This window comes from Pteronotus mesoamericanus, unplaced genomic scaffold (assembly GCF_021234165.1).
Source record: "Pteronotus mesoamericanus isolate MK-2021 breed Mesoamerican mustached bat unplaced genomic scaffold, CSHL_Meso_final contig_221, whole genome shotgun sequence".
NCBI classification, from domain to species: Eukaryota; Metazoa; Chordata; class Mammalia; order Chiroptera; family Mormoopidae; genus Pteronotus; species Pteronotus mesoamericanus.
The window spans coordinates 3,419,061-3,425,387 of NW_026555092.1; the positions used below are offsets into that span (position 1 = coordinate 3,419,061).

General features: G+C 53.3%; 1 pseudogene; it reads right to left on the reverse strand.

Moving 5' to 3' along the window:
* Positions 1 to 2,291: 2,291 nt before the first annotated feature.
* LOC129069506 (uncharacterized) lies at positions 2,292 to 2,468 on the reverse strand (annotated as a pseudogene).
* Between the last annotated feature and the right edge of the window lie 3,859 nt (positions 2,469 to 6,327).

Genomic DNA, 6,327 nt, shown 5'->3' on the forward strand with positions numbered 1-6,327 from the left:
TCAAACCCGTAAGTCTAAGCAGGTCCTCAAAGCCAACACAGGTCTGGCCCTAGCTTTTCCAGCCTCCTCCTGCAAGTCTGCACCCCTTCCCGCTTTCCCCGTGCACTGGCCTTTCTTGGACCAGCAAGCTCCCTCCTTCCCACCTTCTGGCTGCGGTGCATGCCGGCCTCTCTCCTGGACATGCCCTGCCCTCCATTCTTTGCTGGGCTGGCTTCTTCTCATTCTGCAGGTCGCAGTTTCAATGTTCCCCTCCCAGGGGCCTCCCTGCCCAGCCTGGTCTGTCCCCTTAGTCTGTCCCAGCACTGCTTGTTCCCCGCATAACCCTTATCCCGTTTGGCATTTTTCTGTTGACTTTTGGTATCTGTCTCCCCTGCCCGCCCCCCGCCCCGCACGCAGACTAAGATCTCTTGAAGGCGGCACCCAGGTGTGTCTTTGTCCCTCTGTTGCCATTGGCCAAACACTGAGTTCCATAGGCCCAGCCAGCTCATCAATTCCCAGCAGCATCTCCCAACTCCCTTTTGGGTCAGACAGAACCGCACTGTCTCCCCTCCCCAGCCTCAGTGGAATAACTTGTGGGTTACCTTGTCATCTATCAATTTCTAATAAACCGGGTTATTTTTAGAACAGGTGAAAGCAACGATCTAACATCTCTGAGAGGATTTTCCACTCCCATCTGCCTTTCTACTACACTTTGGTTTCCTGTGGTGGTTGCGGAGGCTGCCAAGCCGGCAGGCTTTGTTATTCTAGGGTGCAAAGAAGGGCCTCAAAAGAAAACTAAGCCCCGCTCCTTGTACCCTGCATGGAGAGACAAGGGAGGCGCCCAGTGCAATCCTCTGGCAGGCAGTGGGACACCTGGGAGGAAGCCTGGTGTTCCTCCAAGGCGCTCCTCCTGGTGAACTTGGCCTTGTCACTTTCCCTCTCTGAGCCTCAGTTACTCATTTCTAAAAGGAGGGGGTTTGGGGGATCAATCACTGAAGGCTTCTTACTGCTAAGATTTAAGTGGAACCATGAGCCACTGGGTCTTTTCCATCCCTGGACATCAATTAGATGACAGTCTCAATTCTTTCTATGAATGAAATGTAGCCGGTGGCCTCTTATAGCACATATTCAAATATATGCAAATTAAAACAAAATAAAGGACCCCAGAAGTTCTTGTTCACAGGACCAAGATCTGGCCAGACCTGAGGTGGAAGGAGAAACTTGGCGCAAGCTTTCACCCTGCTTGGATGTCTTTCCTCATATCCCACACTACAGAGAGGAAACTGAGGCCCTTAGAGGAAGAGTGCATTGCCCAAGGCCACCAAGCAAGACACTGGCAAAGTCTATAACCAGCTAGGTCTCCAGTCTGGCACTTTGCTCACCTACTCTTCCTGCCATTCAGCTGCTGGCCTGGGGCTAGACCCTCACTCTGAGGGAAGGGAGGTATGTCCACAGGTCAAGGTGGCCTGGCATAAGCTTTGCAAGGAAGTTTACCTGGAGAAGGGAGCTGACCCTTCGGTTATGTGATCAGGGTGGAGGTGTCCCCCGAGTCTGGTGGTGAGAAATGGAGGGAGCATTCTGTATGGAGGGCACAGCCTGTGTGTGCCAAGGGGTGGATGCAGAAAAGAGGAAAGCAAAGCCTGCCATGCTCAGCCATTCCTGCCTATAGAAACAGCATCAGGACAAGCCCCCACTGTTCCCCTTCCAAACAGAATGGACCACCCCAGTCTCTTTTAAATGGAAATTCTGGAAACTCCATTGCCTGTAGGAGAGAGCACGTGTAGGGAAATAGTGAAAAATGAGTCTGGATAGCTACCTAGAGACCAACGTGTACAAGGCCTAATGTGGTAGGCTAGGGAATCAGGACTTTATTCTGAGAGCAATAGGGAGCCATTGAAGGTTTTATGGCAGGAAGAAAAGTCATCAGATTTATGTTTATGATGATCTAATTGGCTGCTGGTGGCAGGGAAATCAGTTTGGAGACTAGGGCAATAGTCCCAGTGGTAGAGATAAAGGCCTGAACCAGGTGGAGGAGGCAGGGTAGAGAGCATGGATGTTTTTCTGAATGGAACAGTCTGAGCCTATTTGGATGGAGAAGACTGAGAACAGTGGGTTCTGCTTAATCCAGGGAGGAAGGGAGCGGAGGCCTCTCCTCTCTGTCCTTCTCATGACTGGCTATGCCCCAAGCTGGTGCCCAGGCAGGAGGGAAAGGAGATGCCCAGGTCAGTGGAGCAGCTGCCTGCCAGGAATCCAGGACAGAGGGCAGCTTGGCTTTGTTCTCTGGGGACTTTCCTTCTATTTCTCTAACTTGTTAAGGAAGACCTGAGGGCCTTAGGGGACCACAAGTCAAGCATTTCTCAAACATTTATTTTGTACTCACTAGGGCAAAGTATTAGTGTGGGTGACAGATACGTTGAGGCTATATTTTCTTATTAAACTGATAAGAACAGATGCTACACTTGATCTTAGCCAAAAGGCCGAGAAGCGATTTATTTTCTGAATCTCAAACCAGGACAGACAATCTGTATAGGATCTTTTTTCAAGTTCCAGATTTATCTATATGACAAGCACTTTAATGACATGTTATGGGTTGAATTGTCTCTCCAAAAAAGATATGTCGAAGCCCTAACCCCCCAGTACTCAGAATGTGACCTTATTTGGGAATAAGGTTGTTGCAGATATAATTAGTTAAGATGAGGTCATGCTGGCGTAGGATGGGCCCGTACTCCCATATGGCTGGTGTCCTTATATGAAGAGGGGAGAGACCCACAGGCAGAACACAAGGCCAGAGTGCTGCAGCTGAAAACCGAGGAGTGCCAAGGACTGACCGGAGCTGGGGAGAGGCAAGAAAGGCTTCTGCATGGAATCTGGGAGGACACAGCCCTGAGGACACCTCGAGTTCAATCCTCTGTCCTCCAGGAGAGCGACAGAATAAACTTCTGCTGTCTTAAGCCCCCTGGTTTGCGGTGCTTGGGTACGGCAGCCCCAGGAAACTAAAACACTGACATAAATCACAGTCAGCTTTTGTCCACGTAGGCCCCCACGAACCACCACTTTAAAGGAGGGTACCTTTCTAAGGACAAGCATGTCCATGTCACTCCCTGGCTCAAAATTTGTCCGGAGCTCCCCAGTGCCCCAGGCGATTCTTTGAGGGACATCTTGGCTGCCCTCTTTCTGCTTCCCAGCTTCGCCACCGAGCACCTGCCCCGCCCCCTCAGCACCAACGCACCATCTCCCCTTTGGGCCTTTCCTCTGGCGGCTCACTCCACATCCTGCCCCTGACACCTGTTCCCTCTTCCCTTTCCTCAGTGGAGCGGTTAAGAGCAGGCTGCCTGGTTTCAAGTCCTGGCACTGCCATTTCCGAGCATCTAGCAGGGAGGCCTCGGGCACGCTCTTACCGCAATGTCTCCATTTCCTCACCTGCCGGATGGGAATACCAGTGGTCCCTATCTCACAGGGCTGTCTGAGGACGAAGAGGTGTGGAAACCTGTAAAGGGCTTTGCCCTTTGATCTGACTTGTGGGAAGCACACGGCAGAGTAGCCACTACTGCCTCCCTTACTGTGCTCAACCACCGCCCTGGCCCCCTGCTGGGTTGTGCCCTCCAGGTCTTGCAGCTCTCTCAGCACGTTTCTATCTCCACCAGATTCTGGGCACTTCTCTGGGTAGGGAAGAGGCCCCCCAGCATTCCTGCATGTGGGCACGCAGCAGGTGCTCAAGAAAGGCTTGTCGCATGGACTATTGAGCAGAGAACTGGCAGCGGCCAAGGAGATCTGGGTGGTAGAGGTGGGGACAGCTCTTGTGGGATGGTTTGCTCATCCTTCTGGAAGTGAAAGTCTTACCACCGTTAGTTCTGAGAGCATAAGAAAGTGAGAATGAGAGAGAAAAAGGCAGAACGCGAACCCTGCTCCAGCACCCCGGACCTTGCCCCCCAGCCCCAGCACATCCTGCCCCTCGTGGCGCCCCTCAACATGCTGTCACCCACGCACACCTAGCCCGTCCCCAGCCAGCAGCTTCCTCTGACACACATTTTCCATTGCTGGGTGGGGCAGAGCAGGTTACAGGTGAAAACAATCTCCGAGGTTTCCTTTCCAGGGTCCTTCCCCCATCTCCCAGCTCCCCGCCCTGGTTGGATTCCTGTTCCTGCTGAATCCGTCTGTCTATAGCCCCTGACTCCAACGGCACAGGGTTGGTCAGGGGCCAGAATATTCAAGGCTACACGAGGTGTCGCTTGGTGTCTGGGCCCAGGTGCAGGGCGGGAGGTCAGGATGCCGGCTCTGCTGCGTTTGAGCTGTGTGACTCTGGGCAAGTCCCTTCCCCTCTCTGAGCTATCTTTCCTCCATCTGTAAAAAGTAGCGGTAATTCTGGTGCCCTGGGATGGTTGTGGGAGTTAAATGGGACAATGGGGAGAGCATGAATGAGTTCTACCCACCTGATTATTTGTGGAGACAGGGCAGAAGCCCCGTGGCACTAGAGAAGGCCCCCTTCGCGCGGCTCAGCACTGTGCCAGGCTCTGAGGGGTTGCAAGTGTTCAGCCTCCAGTGTTGTTGAGTGTGTGTGCTGGTGTGTGTGGGGGGGGGGGCGGGAGTTGGCTACCCAGGCTCTAGTGGAAAGGACACTAGAATGCACTGGAATTAGAGACCTGGACTTGGGGACCCCTGAAATCTCTGTGAATTTGGCACATCCTTTCTCCTCTCTAGGCTTCTGTGTCCCCAGCTGACAACAAGAAAACTAATCAGATGCTCTCTAGGTCCGCGAGGTCAGACATCCCAGACCCTGTGCCGTGCTAAGAGAAGGCAAACCCTGTAAGGCTGGTGCAGACTTCTGAGTTATCCCATTTTTAAGCCACTCCTGAGAACCTGGGGTGAAACCTCGGCTCGGGGCCAATCCTTCATTTCCTCCCACCGGCTTCTGTTGCCAGTCACTCCGTGTCACTGGCCAGCCCGCATCACTGCCCATCTCGTCAGCCAGGCTTCCTCCTTCTGACTTCACAAGCCCCTGTTCCTCTTTCAAAACCAGCTCAGGTGCTCCTTCCTCGAGCAGCCCTCCCTGAGTCTCCAGGGCCCAGTTGAGCATTTCCGCTTTGGAGCTCCCACAGCTCCTCCTAGAGCCCTCCATACCCACACTGGCCTCCCGGGCAGAGCCTCCGTGTCCATCGGCCTCACCGGGTTTGGAGGAAGCTCTGAGTCTTACTGGGAGTTGCACGTAGGGCATCCAGCCCAGGATTAGGTGCAGAGTCCATAGTAACAGATGGGTAGAGGACAAGGCAGGAAGAAAATGAGCCAATGGCTGGATGAAGGAATGAAGGATTTGAGAGATGGGTGCATGGACGGGCATCAGGGATGGTTGGATGGATAACTGATGAACAGTAAATAGGTCGGGAATACCCAGCAACTGATCATTATTTTTAGCATCACACAAGCATCTGCGTTACAACACACACTCTGGGCGAGCCGGGGGACTCCCCATTATTTGGCTCTGGTTTCTCCTCTAAAACATGGATGTGGGTCTGAGAATTCTCCCACGACTCTGTCCACATGAGGGCGGGGGGTCAGCTGCCCATCAGGATGTCTTACCTCTATCATTCCATTTTAATTTCCCAAGCATAGGTGTGAAACGATGGTGACTAATTCCCCTGTGACCTCTACGAACTTCATTAGGCTCGGGGAGCGGGCGTTTGTGGGTAGGCCAGTGCTTGGGCTAGGAAGGAATCGCTGACTACGGCCTTGGTCAAGAGGCGGAACTGACTTCTCAGTGTGCTGAGGCCAGTTACCGCCTTCATCCTCCCCCTCTAGCCAGTGCCTTTGCTCACGATCGAGCTCCTCTCCCAGAGAGGCTCTAACCCCTCACCAGCTGGCCTCAGGCCTCTTCTGCCACCATAGCCCACGCTGCCGTGATGGCAGTCAGAACCTATTCTGGAGGGTGGTTACCCTTCCCCAGTCTGTCCCATAGAATCAGCTGAGGTAGAAACACTGCAGGGTTTGGGGTCGGAGCTCCTCTGTTGAAGTTTTGACTTTTCAGCCCTGTTTAGCTGCTTCCCCCCGGGGAGCAGGGTTTGGCCCCGAGACAGAGCAGGGCAGCAAGAAGAGATGGGCTTTGGAGCTACACAGAGGCAGGTTCAAATCCTGCCCCACTAGGGAGTAACTGTGACATCAGGGTAATGACTTAACTCCTCCGAGACTCTGCTTCCTCACCTGTAAAATGGGAGAAACAGCACCATTTACCTCCCAGAGACGTTGTGAGGATCAAATGAGATGCTTGCTTGACCCCTAACCATAGGAGACTCCTGAGCCCTGAAATGCAGCCGGGCTGACCTGAGATGGGCCGTGAGTATAAAATACACACTGGAA